The 15,960-nt window shown below is 38.7% G+C and overlaps 1 pseudogene; it reads left to right on the forward strand.

The window, feature by feature from the left end:
• Positions 1 to 15,960, forward strand: part of LOC108718542 — a 125,912-nt pseudogene that overhangs the window by 31,879 nt on the left and 78,073 nt on the right.

Genomic DNA, 15,960 nt, shown 5'->3' on the forward strand with positions numbered 1-15,960 from the left:
CGCATAGGCTGTGTAGGCATAAAACATGTAACGTTTGTCTATTTTTAGACTTATGTAAGTAAAAAAAAAGTAATTTTGTATATAGTTTGGTGTGCCTGTTTTTACTGTCTACAAATTATACATTTTCCTTTGCTGAATAAATATAATAGTATATATAATATTTATAATAATGCACCCATTCTGTCATTAGATTCTACCACGGTTATATTTTTGGGACTTTCCAGCAGCATTAAGGGTTTTTGGGTCATATGTACATTTGTTCATTGTGGGTGAGGTCTAAATAGAGCCAATTTATAAGTCAGTCACAATTGAGCTTCATCTGACTGGGCTGGATCTGTAGCAACTATCTTACATTTGTGCAGTGGGGAGATATTTTAATACTTCATGGGGATGTGCCATTGTCATGACAGAACCCAAGAAAACAGCCGTGTGAGCAGAGGGTGGCCTTAATGCCACCCTATGATAATTAGAACATGTAAGCATAGCTGTCAATCAGAATCTTGCTTTCACTTCTCTTATTGAGGAAGACCAGGGAAAGTTATCTGGTTGCTATAATTTATTTGGCATAACAGTTTTCTCCTAGGTATTGCCTTCGCCTTCACCTTTAAATCAAACCATTATTTAACCAGTCTATATCAGCAAAAAGTATTCATTTGATGGGTAAAATGCACATATAATATACAGGTGAAAAAGATAATTCTTGCTTACATTGTTTTTCACTTAGTAGAGGCATCTTTTGTAAAGCTTTTAACTTATTGGGTTATTTACCTATGAGTTAACTTTTAGTATGATGATTTTTTTAGTTATTTAACTTTTTATTCAGCAGCTCTCCAGTTTGCAATCTCAGCAATCTTGTTGCTAGGGTCCAAATTACCTGAGCAACCATGCATTGGTTTAAATAAGAAACTGGGATATGAATAGGAGAGGCCTGAATAGAAAGGCGAGTAATAAAAAGTAGCAATAACAATACATTTGTAGCCTTTCAGCTGGGCGTCAGTGACTCCCATTTGCAAGCTGGGAAAAAAAGAAGGCAAATGATTAAAAAACTATAAAAAATGAAGACCGATTAAAAAGTTGCTTAGAATTATCCATTCTATAACATACTAAAAGTTAATTTCAAGGTGAGACACCCCTTTAAAAAGGTTGTGGAAGTATTTCATGCAAAAATATTGTAATTGATTAGACCTGTTATGTTGGCTCATAAAATTATAAATACTACTGTATAACCCATATATACATATACTAATGATTTTTGTTTTCTGAATTTTTCAGAAATGGTTTCCCATAATTCTTTTGCATTGTACTGCCATGATGCACAAGCAAATTCTCAAGTTCCTTCTCCTGAAAATGAAAACCTTAGACCCTGTGTTGTGGGTCATACAAGTCAGCATTTTAGAGGTGATGGATAAGATTGGGATACTGCATCATCTAGGTAATCTCAGTGGGATAACAGCACAATAGCCATGTAACTATTGCTTTTGTGTATGCAAACAGAATTATGATTAAAACGGTTCATTCTTTCTCTTTATAGTTTCTTAAAGGAAAAAAGGTATCACACAATGCTTTGATTTATACTAATGTATGACTACGCTTGAATACAAGTTTTATGCTTAACATGATACTTCTTACCTTCCGGGTTCCCTCTGGACAGGCCAACTGCTCCTTTTTTTTCAGGGAAAATCACTTGTATGGGGGATAATTTGTGTTCCGGTTGTTTGTTGCCTTTATAAATCTCCTGTATGCAGCACTTAGTTCTATCAACATTATTAATCTTATATTTATACTGTGTATTTTAAGTGAGAATAGCACTCAAGCCCATGGGCCCTCCAGGTCTCATTTGCCCCCAATGGATATAGGACTCTTGGATAGAAATGGGCGAATTTGCGCGAAACGGCGACTGGCGTCAAAAACGTACGCCAGCGTCAAAAATGAGACGCCAACGCTGTTTTGCAAATTTTTAGTTGTTTTTTTTTTTTACGCGTCCGTTTTTTTGAATGTGGCGACTTTTTTTTTTTACGCCGGCGAATTTTTACCAGCGAATTTTCGCGGCCATTTCGCTAATTTATTCTCTGGTGGCGAATCGCGCAAATTCGCCCATCACTACTTTTGGAGTTTCCAGAAATGGAACATGAAGATACTTTAGAGCTACAGTTTTAGCAGTTGAGCCTGCCACCGTTTTGTGTATTTCTTCTGGAAGCTGCTACACCAGGTCAGGTGAGTTATTATCATTGTATGGCTCGTTGTGAGGAAATGTCTTGAAATTGCTGCTTTTAAAGTGGTGTTTCACCTTTAAGGTAACGTTCACTGTTATAGAATGACCAATTCTAATCAACTTTTCAACTGGTCTTCATTATTTATCTTTCATAGATATAGATTTTTTCCAACTTTCAAATGGGGGTCACTGGGGACCCCATTTAAAAACAAATGCTCTGTATTCATCTTTCTATTCGGGCCCTCTCCTAATCTTATTCCAGTCTCTTATTCAAATCAATGCATGGTTGCTAGGGAAATTTGGACCCAAGCAACCAGATTGCTGAAACTGCAGACTGGATAGCTGCTAAATACAAAGCTAAATAACTCAAAATCCACAAATAATAAAAAATTAAAACCAATTGCAAATATCACTCTCCACATCATAATAAAAGTTAACTCAAAGGTGAACAACCCTTTTAAGCATTTTCAGGTAAGCTGATATGCCACACAGCTTAGCTGATATAAACAGGAGGCTGTCATTTTCTGTAAGATTTTTCCTTCAAAAGCTTTTCCATTTCATGCCATAGAATCTTGTTTACAGCACAAATGAGACATTGCTTTAGCTTTTTTTCTGCCCTTTGGGAAAACCTACCCAGCATCTGAATCTTGTAAAAAACCAATGTACTGCAGCTAATGCGCTCTTATTTATTAATAATTTGTAACTACAGTATCATTAAAGGTTGGCATTGCAGAAATAGCAGGCCCATATTTTTAACCAACAGCTCTGCAACATTTAAAAAAAACAAATATATTTTTGACAAGATATGATGCTGCCCTTTTAAAATATAGACTTTGGACGATTCTAGTTATTTTTCAAGTACGGGCAGTGCCGGGCCAATCTAGCCAGGCACCCTAGGCAGCCTGGTGGAAAAACCGAACATGCGCGAAAAAACAGAACGCACGCATGCGCGAGAAAACGACCGTGCACATGCCTGAAAAACAATGCTCGCATGCGCAAAAAAACAAATGCATGCACGCGCGAAAATATGATTCCAGCTACACCTGCGAGGGGACCAGACTAGGGAGTAGGAGAAGCAGAGAAGGCACGTGCCTGGTGCACCCCTAGCTTTGCGCCCTAGGCACGTGCCTACTCTGCCTACCCCTAGTTCCGGCCCTGAGTACAGGTATTTCTCAGGACCTGGGGTTTTCTGATTAAGGGATCTTTCTAATTTGGATCACCATACCTTAAAGGACATGTAGAGCCTACATTTTCCTACCATGCATATAAGTTGGGGATATCTTCCCCACCCAAGCCACATCATTTGTACTGCATATACCTCCTCCATTTGTCAGTGCCATCACATTTTCCGAAAACAATAGCAGCTTTCACCCGGGGCCATTTTCCCTTTGACAAATCATCCATAACATTGACATCTGCAAACAGGATATGTACCCTGCAATGCAATGCAATGCACAATGCAGGTTTACACTAGCACAACATACTTTGATAAAAAGTTCTGCTGGGGTTGAGCACTGTAATGGTTAAGCTGAGCTCAGGAGAGGTGGTTAGAAAAAAATAGAACCAGACAGCTAGAGTTTCTATGGGAACCAGCAATGCATCTCTTCATTGGCTGTTAGACTGGAGGGTGTGTTTAGTAATCTGAGCTGAGAAGAACTGAGCATGCTCATGAGCCAACAGCCAAAGTACATTTCTGAGGGAGGGAGCAGAGTGGGTTAGAGGAGGAGAAAGCATTCTAAGTGATTAAGGGGATGCTGCAGCCTTACTGCTAACCTTTTAACAAACAGTGGCAGGTATCTTAAGATTACAAAGGGGCTGTTCACTGATTAAATATGTGTAGGTGGGGGGGGGTTTACATGTCCTTTATGTCTGCTTTAAACATCATATAAGCCCAATAACATTTTTTTCTGCCAATATGTATTAATTATATCTTAGTTGGGATCAAATACAAAGTACTGTTTTATTTTTACAAAGAAAAAGGATATGTTTTTTTTTTTTTTTCATTTTAATTATTTAAGTAAAATTAAGGCAATGGGAGACAAACTTCCTGTAATTCAGAGCTTTCTGGATAACTGGTTTCCAGATAATGGATCCTATCTGTGGTTATTCAATTTTTTTCTTTAACAGAACCTATTATAATTGCATTAATAATATATTTCAAGAAATCGGTCATAGTTTTGAATAACACATCACATATAGAATTGAGAATTTTGAAGATTCAGCTATGAGATGCTTGTGTTTTCCAACCAGATGATCCATATTTTTTTTACCAAACAGAGCTCCTGTACTGTAGTATCCTGCTAGGTCATCTCTTTGGAAATGTTGTATTCTAATCTGAATCCAAGCGCATATTACATTTTTTAAGTAAAATTATGTGTTATTTAGTGATGGGTGAATAAATTCGCCTGGCACGAATTTGTGGCAAATTCCTGCGTTCCGTTGCCTAAGAATAAATTTGCGGATCTCCCGTGAAAATTTACCAGCGTCAATTTCCGGTTTTCACAATTTTTTTGTGAAAACGTTTGAATTGCTTGATTTTTTCAGGAAAAGGTTCGAATTGCTAGATTTTTTTGTGAAAACTTTCAAATTTTTCGTGAACGTCCCGAATTTCACGTTTTTTTTTCGCGAAAACGTCCGAATTTCACAATTTTTCCGTGAAGTTTCCGATTTCACAATTTTTTGCAAATTTTCCCGCTGTTTTGCAAATTTTTCGGGAAATTCACAAATTTTCTGTCGAAGTGAAACGGGAGAGATTCACCCATCACTAGTGTTATTTATTTTATTTTTTTAGGGTACAGTAATAGAAGTTTTGTGTGGGTTCAGTAATTATTAGAATGCGTTGGATCTGTATGTTTGAAGATTCTTCTTTTGATTTACACCAGGGGTGTCCAAACTTTTTTCTCCAAGGGCCATATGCGGTAAAATATACAAACAGCCGGGCCACTCACTGTGGCCACGCCCATTTTGTGGCCACACTCCCTGATTAACATGTTCATTTTACGAATTGTAAATAACACACACACAGTGACACACATACAGACAGTGACACACATACAGACAGTGAGACACACACACACAGTGACACACCTACAGACAGATACACACACACACAGTGACACACACACAGTAAATCACACACTAGATCTGTAACGGACTCCCTTGCCCGGCTGCAGCCTCACTAAATCCACCCCTCCCCCAAGCCAAGCACCGAGCAGTTACTCACAGTTCATCAGATGCACGAAATCCAGGCCAGGCAGCAGTGTAGAAGGGGAATGGAGCCATGTGCTTTCAGTTGTTTACTGCCCCCCTCCCCGCACTACACTAAACTCCAGTCACGGGGAGGGGAGGGCGGAGTTTAGGACAAACTTCCTCAAGTCTACAGTCAAGCACTGTAGGTTCCGCCCCCCAATGACACGTGGTAGGAAACTTTTTTTCTTCTAGATGCTGAGAGGTGGGAGGGATTTTTGCACGCTGCGGGCCAATATAAAATGGATATCGGGCCGTAGTTTGGACACCCCTGATTTACACTCTGCAATGCACAGACAGGAAGAAGCAAATAATGTGTATTCTTGTGTATGTGTATTCTTGAAATGCTCAGTGAAACCTTTTCAGAAAAAGTCTGGGAAAATGAAAGCCTTACTGGGCAAGAACTGGTGAGATAACAACATTTTGTTTATTGCAAGAATGCTGTTTTCACTAATTGCCTAACTGGGAATTACTACATTCTCTTCTCAGTAAAGGGCTTTGTATTTTAGCTGCTTAGATTAGTTGACCAGCTATTATGCCGTAATTCTAAAGGCATATATAATTTATTAAGCTTAGGTTAAAGAAAAGCTGCACAGAAAGCATTTGTTTGTGAAAGGCCTATCCAGCAGTGCAGGTTGCCATGGAAACAACTGAAGGCAAATAAAAAAGACGGTGTCAGTGTCAATAACACCTTTATCTCAGATTTACTTAAAGGTTAGACATGGGCAAGAAATAAATGCTGATCTTAATTATGCCGTTTTTGACAGTAAAGTATAAATTTCAACTTCAAGTGTAATGCAAGCCTTACAGTAATATAATTCTGTGGTTTTTTTTTGTTTACTATTTTTTTTTCCTTCTCTTTTTAGAGACATAAACTTCTTTCCATCTTGGATACACTTGGGGATGCTATATTGTATCATAAAAATAACAATCGTTCTGAGCAACCCAGCTCTTCTCTTATGAGTCACAGAATGGCATTTATCAGCATCTCACTATTTACAATGCGTCTGCTGCAAAGCATTCTCCCTGTGGAAAAGGTGAGAGGAGAACAAAAAGCTTTAAAGGCAGAGTCATTTTCAACCTCTTTCTCAGCATTGTTTGCCTAGCACAGCTCATCTCTTGACTGCAGATTAATGCCTGAGAACTAGTGTGACACCAGACCTTACGCTCCTGAAAATTGGCATATCTCTGTCACAACAGTCCTCATGAGCAATGTAGAAAACAACACTACAGGTCTGGAAACAAGGCTCTTCTCAAATTAGACTGGGCTCCCTTCAGGATGGGGCAGTGTTGCATCATTAACTTTAACATGGTCACAAAAGTGAGTCAAGCTGAGTATACACAGGCTGTCAAGGTTCATTTAGTGATTGTACTGCTGCTTGCTAATATCTGCCAATGCTTCTACAGAACAGGTCACTTTCCCATAGGAATCTGTTTGGGGACAAACCCCACAGCATATTTTGAATCTCAGCATCACATGGGAATAAGCAGATTATGCATGTTTGTAAATGTAACCAGTGATAACATCAACTCATTATGAAAATGCAGAAAGTCCAGTTTTGGTCCTGTAATTGCCAATTTGGCCTTCAATGTGTGTAGCCAAATTGTCCCAGTTTTCTGCCCATTCAGATTAGAAAGGAGCATTAATTAAATCTGATCAAGGCCAAATAACTTTCCAAGAGTAAACAATTGTATTGTATATAATTTAAAAAATCATACATTTAGTTACTGTGGCAAGCTGTTTTTGGAGGTTTTCTTCCTTTACACTTAGGGGCCCATTTACTTAGTTCGAGTGAAGGAATAGAATATAAAAAACTTCGAATTTCAAATGTTTTTTTTGGCTATTTCGACCTTCGACTACGACTTCAAATCAAATGATTCGAACTAAAAATCGTTCGAATATTCGACCATTCGATAGTCGAAGTACTGTCTCTTTAAAAAAAACTTTGACCCCCCACCTAAAACCTACCGAAGTCAATGTTAGCCTATGGGGAAGGTCCCCAAAGGCTTTGGAACAATTTTTAGGTCGAAGAAAAATCGTTCGATCGATGGATTAGAATCCTTCGAATTGTTCGATTTGAAGGATTTAATCGTTCGATCGACCGATTTTCCGTTTGATCATTCGATCTAACTATTTGCGGTAAATCCTTCGACTTCGATATTCGAAGTCGAAGGATTTCAATTCGGCAGTCGAATATCGAGGGTTAATTAACCATTGATATTCGACCATAAGTATATTTGCACCTCAGAGATTTATACCCATTACATTACAGAATGTTCACTCTCCTTCTAAGATGAATTATTGGAATGTATCTCATTGATATTTAAAGGGATTCTGTCATGATTTTTATAATGTAGTTTTTATTTCTAAATTACACTGTTTACACTGCAAATCATTTACTCTGCAATATAAAATGTTATTTTTAACCAGCAAGTGTATTTTTTAGATGTAATATTGGTGTGTAGGCAGCCATCTAAGGTCATTTTGCCTGGTCATGTGCTTTAAGAAGGAGCCAGCACTTTAGGATGAAACTGCTTTCTGGCAGGCTGCTTTTTTTCCTACTCAATACAACTGAATGTGTTGCAGTAGAACATGGATTTTACTATTGAGTGCTGTTCTTAGATCTACCAGGCTTGTGTTAGGGAGCTGTTATCTGGTTACCTTCCCATTGATATCACTCCAACTTGCAGTAAAGAGTGACTGAAGTTTATCAGAGCACAAGTCACATGACTGGGGGCAGCTGGGAAACTGACAATATATCTAGCCCCATGTCAGATTTCAAAATTAAAAATAAAAAAAATCTGATTGCTCTTTTGAGAAACTGATTTCAGTGCAGAATGCTGTTGGAGCAGCACTGATGCATTTTGGAAAAAAAATAAAAAATTCCCATGACAGTATCCCTTTAATCTAGATCACCAGCCGAATCATTGCCGTTGATTCACATATCTATGGACCTGAATGAAGGATTTTTTTTTTTTAATTTATTTTGAAAATAAATGTTTCAGAAGCTAAATCTATGATTTTAGATGGCTCTCTCACCAGTTTTCTGGTCTTATGTCAGTTGTGAAAATTTAATATAGTGCATGAATTATAAAAAGCCATGATGCAAGGCTAATAAGTGAATAATTCAGATCCATTTTACAACTCCGGAAACGTGTATTCCACAGCAGAATTTAATAACCTGCCCTGTAGCATCAGCTTTTGTGACTGATGTAACCTTATTTTCTGCTTGATTATTTGCAGTGATGCAGCATCACTGGCACTAACAAGAGATGCTGTGGCCAACTTTGAAGACACAGATCATTTCTATTATTGGGCTACTAAACATCTCGACTGTTCAGTTAGTTCAGCCTATAAAATACAGTGTATATATAGCCATATTAATTTTGTTTAATTCTCTTTTAATCACACAGGTACCATTGTTCTACTCAGCGCTTTTCAGAGTAAAGTAAGGGACCAAGCTGTTTTCATATACAGACCAACATTTCACTAGAATTAAGTTACAGTTGCAATTATTAGGAGGCAATAGTGAGAGACCTCTGTCTGCAAGAGCTTACAATCTAAGGTGGAGATAGATAGGAATTTGTGAGTATTTCTACAAATGATCGTTTTTATCAAATGCATGTGATGCTACCAGCAGATACACTTTAGTTTATCTCCTAATTCAGTAAAACCCGGCTATTTTAGGTTCCTTCCTGGACTAGAACAAAGTTATCTAGTAATTGCTCAATCATTTTTTGAAAACGACCCTATGTTTTGTTAATGAATGTAATCACTAACCACTCCACCTGTTGTCAGTCAGAAGAGTCAGCCTATGATATCAAGGAAATATTTTAAAAAATCTCACTTTTTTTTAAATAATGCTTATACTTTGGGGTAAATTTATCAAAGAGTGAAGTTCTGCCACTAGAGTGTTATTCCGCAGCTTTCAATTCATTTCAATGGGATTTTGAAAGGCCTATTTATCAATGGGTGAAAGTGAAAGTTCACCCTTTGATAAATACGCCTTTAAAAATCCCATAGAAATGAATGGGAATTGGCGGAATTTCACTCTAGTGGTGGAACTTCACTATTAACTTCACTCTTTGATAAATATACCCCTATGTCTTCATTGTGATTCTCTTCCAATGCTGTTTCCAGATTCATGGCCTGGCATTTTTGGCCACCCAGCTTTGTTACAGCCTGAACCTTACTTTCACCAATGGAATAACCTTTAAAACATTGTTTGTTCTTTGCAATGTATCTACAGAAGCACTTAGTAATTTGGCTTGTATAATAATTGTGCTTCTCTTGCTGCTAATTTTTATTCATTCATTTTTTGCTCACCGCTTCTCCACTACAGCCCAGCCATTTCTTTCCACTGAGCAGAACACTGCTTCACAACATATTGTTGCCTGCAATAATCTTTTATCACAGCTTGGCATACATAATCATTTAGTGTTTATTTTTGTCATGCTCAGTATTTAAATGGGCAGTTCACCTTCCAAAGATTTTATCTGATGTTATTATCACGTACATATTGCTGCTGATTCTGACGAGACAGCAAGGGGGTTATTTACTAAAATCTAAATTTATCTCATTGTTTCAATAAAAAAAGCTTTACAAAATTCCCATTCCCGATTTTGCCTTATTTGTTAATAAAATAACTTGATTTAATCATGTCAGTAACAAACACTATAAAATAGAGCGAAAATCCGAATAGCTAAATTTTTTGGGGGTTATTGCCCGAAAACACCAAATTTATAGGATTATCGGGCTAAACCCATTGCAGACCACAATATCTTCAAATCAGGATAGGGACATCTCCCATTGACTTATACATGATCTTGACAGGTCTGAGATGTTGGATTTTCGGATTCAGACTTTTTGCAGCATTGAGGGAAAATTAATCTCTAAAAATGTTATTTTATTTTTTTATTTAAAATTAGAGTTGTTGTTTTCGATACACCCTGTGGTATGACTTAGAATGCCTACGTGGCACCAACCAGTTAGTCTTAGCAACAATGACTCCTGCATAACAAGATCACAGCTGCCTCCCAGGACTCCTCAACTCTTGGGCGACTATGGATATCCCACGCTCAATACATCGAGCGGAAAAAAAAAAAGGGGGCATGTTTAACTTTAAATAATCTTATTGTTTGTTTTGTTTTGATTAGTTAATTAAAAAAAAAAAAAAAAAAGGAATATCCGGCGCCTATTCTTTTAGATGTAGTGGTGGCTATAGAGATGTGACTGCCGCCACTTCATCCTAAAACATCTTACAGCTCAACATGCTTTCATTACGCTTAAAGAAATGACAATGTGCACTTTCTTGTATGAATCAACACTTTATTGGACAAATGTCTATATGCAACATTGAATGACAAGACTGTATTGTTACAAAAGTGATATAACTTGTTTGTTTATGCTGGGTTTCCAATAAAAAAAACAATGTTTAAAAAAAAAATTAGAGTTGTTACCCCCAAAAAGCCCAGCCAGATAAATGTAGAGGTTAGCCTCAAGTGTTGTTTCTAGTTTATTTCAATAAGAAGCCTTGTATGTAACCCAATTCTTTAAATATTATGCAAAAGCCTATTTGCAAGAGAAGTTGCAGCAATAGTTTCACTAAGTGATATTTCTATTTCTAGAATAGAAATAAATGTAGGAATGTCTATAAAAGAACATAAAGGCAGCCACTTGGAATGAGTGGTCACAATAGATGGTTTGGGGCTTTGGAAAAACGTACTGCCCACTCCCTTTGTCACAATTAAGGCAAACATTTTGATAATAAACTGACACATTATATAAAAACGACTAAATAACTAAATGTTAGAATAAAAAAAAATTAGAATACCCCCCTCCCAATTACAATTAGCTAAAATTAACAATTTTTCCTTAAACTCTTGGAAACAGTTTAAGCCTTTGAATATTACAAACTATTTTTCTTAGGAGTAACATTTGTACTTTAGTTTCCCTTTAAACAAAACCTAATCCAATTTCACAGCACTGTTGATATTTCAAACTGTATTTACAAAATAATCATCTGTGTATGTGCTGTAAATTACCATTTTGATTAAAAAAATGTGTCTAAATATGTATTTTGTAAGTGACGTACAATATAAAGCATCTGTTTTTAAAATGTTAGCAACTTTTTTGATGCATGAAGTGCATAAAGCACAGAAGTTTTTCAGCCCCTGGAATCATGCTGAATAGAAGCATACTACTGCCCTCTGCTTGTTCTTGTGCTGTATGCAACCAGCTAGTTTATCTCCCCTGTTGTGGAGCATGAAAATAAAACAATGGCCATAAAACCTTTTTATGTCTAATCAATTCTTTTTCTTAAAATATTTTGCACCAGTCCTTAAATCACAACTGCTGCAATACAGGTCAGAATGTTTCTTCTACTTTTTGTTACTATACTGCCTTTTGTTCAGTGGATTTATATTTGCTACGTGTTTACGTTGGTTCCAAAACTGAAGGGGTTGCTACACAACAGTTAAGTTTTGAAGAGCAGGCAAAAAAAAATCCACATGTGAAAGGATTGAGCTTTACCCCAGCGATTTAAAAATAATGAGGACAGAATGGATTGGTTGATATTCAGCTCATATTCACAGTCATTGAAAATACATGCTGTGCTAAGCACATTAAGTCACAAAAGTGACTCCCTTTAGTGAGTTTGATTTCTTAAGACATTACAGTACAGCTAAGAATTATAATCGGCATAGACGCTATTCAGTAGGAAGCTGAAAAACTTACTGAACAAGCTTCTCAAATTGGTCCTTTAGGGAACTGTGTTGGGCACATTGATGGCAAGGTTTTATGTCTTTCTTGCAAGGAAATAGTATTTCTTTTTTTTTTTTTTACTGTAAAAAAAAAATTGGTTTTGGTGTTAAATCAGGCATTAACACATACAAGTGTAGTTCTTTTTTTTTAAAAGCCTCAGATATATTGAAAATGTCTTTTGCTTTTTATTAATTTTTATGTTTTCCTTGATTTCTTAAGGCAAATGATGTTCTGCCAGGGAGCTTGATGAATGCTTTGTTTCTTTTATCTCTCAACCTGCTGTTTCGCATGGCATATCCCAGCGTACATGAATCTGTTATATCTTTTATAGAGCAGCTAAATTCTGGCATTTATAAACAATCCTCAGAGACCACATATTCAATTGCATGTGCAACAACTTTTATGTTGTATTCCAGGAAAGAGGTATGTACTGGGATTATCATCATTTGGATGCTTTTTCCAAGTTTTTACTTTTATTCTGTTTTCTGTGCCCGAATGAATTTAGAGGTGTAACAAGACAATGGGGAAAGGCTGGTGCCCACTGTTTAAGTATGTCTTTAAGTATGTCTTTAAGTATGTGTTTGTAGCAGGCAATACTTAGCAGGCAATATTCCTGCTATACAACAGCAACATTTGCCCTGTCTCACATAGACCTAGCCCTAGTAAACCAGGAGGCTCTCTGCCTCATCTTATCAGCGATTATCTGCCAAGGGTGTGCTCTGACCATGCACCCCTACATTTGTCCCTAGCCTTCCCTGGCCCAAAACAAGCAAACCTTTGGCGCTTAGACCCCAAGTGGGTTCATAATCATAACATTCAAGAGAGTTTTCACCCCCAGCTAGTAGAAATCTGGGAGATAAACGCAGGCACTGCTGTGGAAGCAATAGTGTGGGACATGTGTAAAGCTTGGGCCGAGGTACCTATATTTCATTAATCAAGAAGAAGCGCATAAAGACAGAGGAGAGTCTGGACAGGGCCAAACATGACCTACAGCTAGCAGAGAACAGCTTGGCCCAAAGCGACAGCCCACTTCACAGGCAGGAAATGTCAGCTCCGCAAAGATCCATTGACAATATTCTAATGGACAAACACTCCCAGTTTGAAATTAACAGAAGGGCAGCCTGGTACGATAGGGGAGACAAGAGTGGCAAACTATTGGCCTTACTTGCCAAAGATCCACAGCAGATAACAGTTATACCCAGATTGGTCCTGCCCTCTGCGGAGGAAATACAAAACCCACAAGAAATAGCGAATGCATTTGGGGACTACTATAGGGAATTATACAGGTCCAAACGTGATCCAACAGAGGGTTCCTGGACTCTATTCCATTTCCCAAACTGACAGAGCAACAAAAAGAGTCCCTTGAGGCCCCAATAACGGCTAAGGAAGTTTCTGAGGCAATTGCCAGTTTCCCAAACAATAAATCGCCGGGTCCGGACGGTATCCCTGAGTGGTTCAAAGCAAACACAAAACATCTGGCCCCTATCCTAGCATCACTTTTCAATGCTATTGGTGACTCGGGTTCCATCCCGATATCTTCCTCGCAAGCAATCATCACAGTTATATTAAAAAAGGGTAGACCTGGACATGCATGCAACTCCTAAAGGCCCATCTCCTTGCTAAACGCAGATATTAAGATATTTGCCAAAGTCTTATCCATCTGACTTAAAGGTGTAATAGAACACCTTGTAAACCTGGACCAAACAGGCTTTATGCCTGGGAGGGCCACGGACATTAACATCAGACGGTTATACACGAACATCAAAGCCCAGCATGAAAATGTGGGTAGCAGGGTGGTGGTCTCCCTGGACACTGCCAAGGCTTTTGACACAGTTGAGTGGCCCTTCCTTTGGGAGACACTCAGCAACTTTGATTTGGGAGACAGGTACATCACATGAATTAGGGTACTGTACAAGGAACCTAGGGGCCAAGTCAAAGTGAACAACTATCTCTCAGAACCCTTCGAACTCCATAGGGGTACAAGACAGGGCTGCCCTCTTTCTCCCCTCCTGTTTGCCCTGGCGATAGAACCATTGGCCATCCTGATACGTAGGGACCGGGACATTGCTGGACTCAAACTGGGTCGGATGGAGTAAAAGGGTTTCATTGTATGCCGATGACATGCCGGTGTACCTTGTATAGGCTCAATTATGTGGAGCGCTCACCTCCCCAAATCACACTTTTGTAGTGTCAGGTGCTGTACTGTGAGACCCACTCCTGTCACTGGGTCAAATCAATATCCAGAATAAAGCCAGCAGCACACCGAATCTAGTTGTAGCTGTGTTCAAAGATGAAAATGTATTTAGTCCATATGCAAAAAGGCAACGTTTCGAGTCTACCAGGCCCTTTATCAAGCTTGATAAAGGGCCTGGTAGGCTCGAAACGTTCCCTTTTTGCATATGGGCTAAATAAATTTTCATCTTTGAACACAACTACAACTAGATTCGGTGTGCTGCTGGCTTTTTTCTGGATTCCGGAGAACCCAGAGGCATCCCTAACACGGCTGCTCCAAGTGGTAAATCAATTTGGGGGGCATTCAGGACTTAGAATGAACTGGGAGAAATCCACCATTTTCCCAATAGATGAGAACCCTGACACAGCCCAGGCCCACTCTCAGCTGCACTGGACAACCTCCTTCAGGTACTTAGGAATAACCATACAAAAAGATTTTAAACAGCACGTAATAGATAACTTAGACCCAGTGCTTCAGGAATACCGAAGGAAAACTGCATCATAGGCGGGGCTCCCCCTCTTGTTGGTGGGAAGAGCAAACTTGGTCAGATGATCTTTCTACCAAAGTTTCTTTATAAGCTGCACAACACCCCAGTGTTTATTCCTCAAACCTGGTTCAGTCGATAAGATAACAAATGCCTTTTTATGGGTGAACCGGGCCCCTGGCATCAGCCTAGCTGCCCTGCAGTCCCCAACAACCAGGAGGGGGCTGGCGCTGCCAAATTTTTCATTATATTACCATGCATCCCAATTGGTTTACGCACATTGGTGGCTGGCCCCCGATATAAATAACCAAGCACTTGTGGCTGAAGCAGCTTTTGTCACTTCACTAGAGGCAATAGCCAATCACTTGTACAGGGGCAAGCACTCAGTTTTTCCGCACACCGCCCAAATGGAACCAGTGATGAGAAATTTTGAGTTATACCTTAGGCGAGGGTATCCCCGACCAAAAACCTGGTCGCCGGGTACCCCACTATGGGAGAACCCCAAATTGCAGCACTTCCAAAAAATACCAGATTCTGGGTTATGGGCTTCCAAAGGGATAAAATACCTATCACAAATAGTGGCAGATGGGCATCTTTAATCTTTCCAGGCACTGAAAACAGAATATCAATTGCCATCTTGCATGATTTTTAGATACATACAGTTAAATCATGCCTTTCAGACTCAGTTCCAGTCCAGAGCACTGGACTTAACCCTATACTCCCTAGAGTGCTACCTTAGGCAGCCTGAACTTAAAAAGGCTATCACTTGGATTTACACCATACTCCTAAATTCAACGGACTCTCATTTAGACAGGTTAAGAGTAAAATGGGTGGCCGAAATCCCGGTAATGGAAGGAGAGGCCTGGAAGGGGTTATAGAACAAATACCTGAATTAACGATATCAAACAGGGACAGGTGGATACAGATCAAACTTTTGCCCTTACCCCCCCACAGATTAGCCAAGATCTACCCAGGTACCCCAGACAACTGTTATAAATGTGGGGTTGAGGTAGGCACCTTTT

Source organism: Xenopus laevis, chromosome 6L (genome assembly GCF_017654675.1).
Source record: "Xenopus laevis strain J_2021 chromosome 6L, Xenopus_laevis_v10.1, whole genome shotgun sequence".
In the NCBI taxonomy this organism is placed as follows: Eukaryota; Metazoa; Chordata; class Amphibia; order Anura; family Pipidae; genus Xenopus; species Xenopus laevis.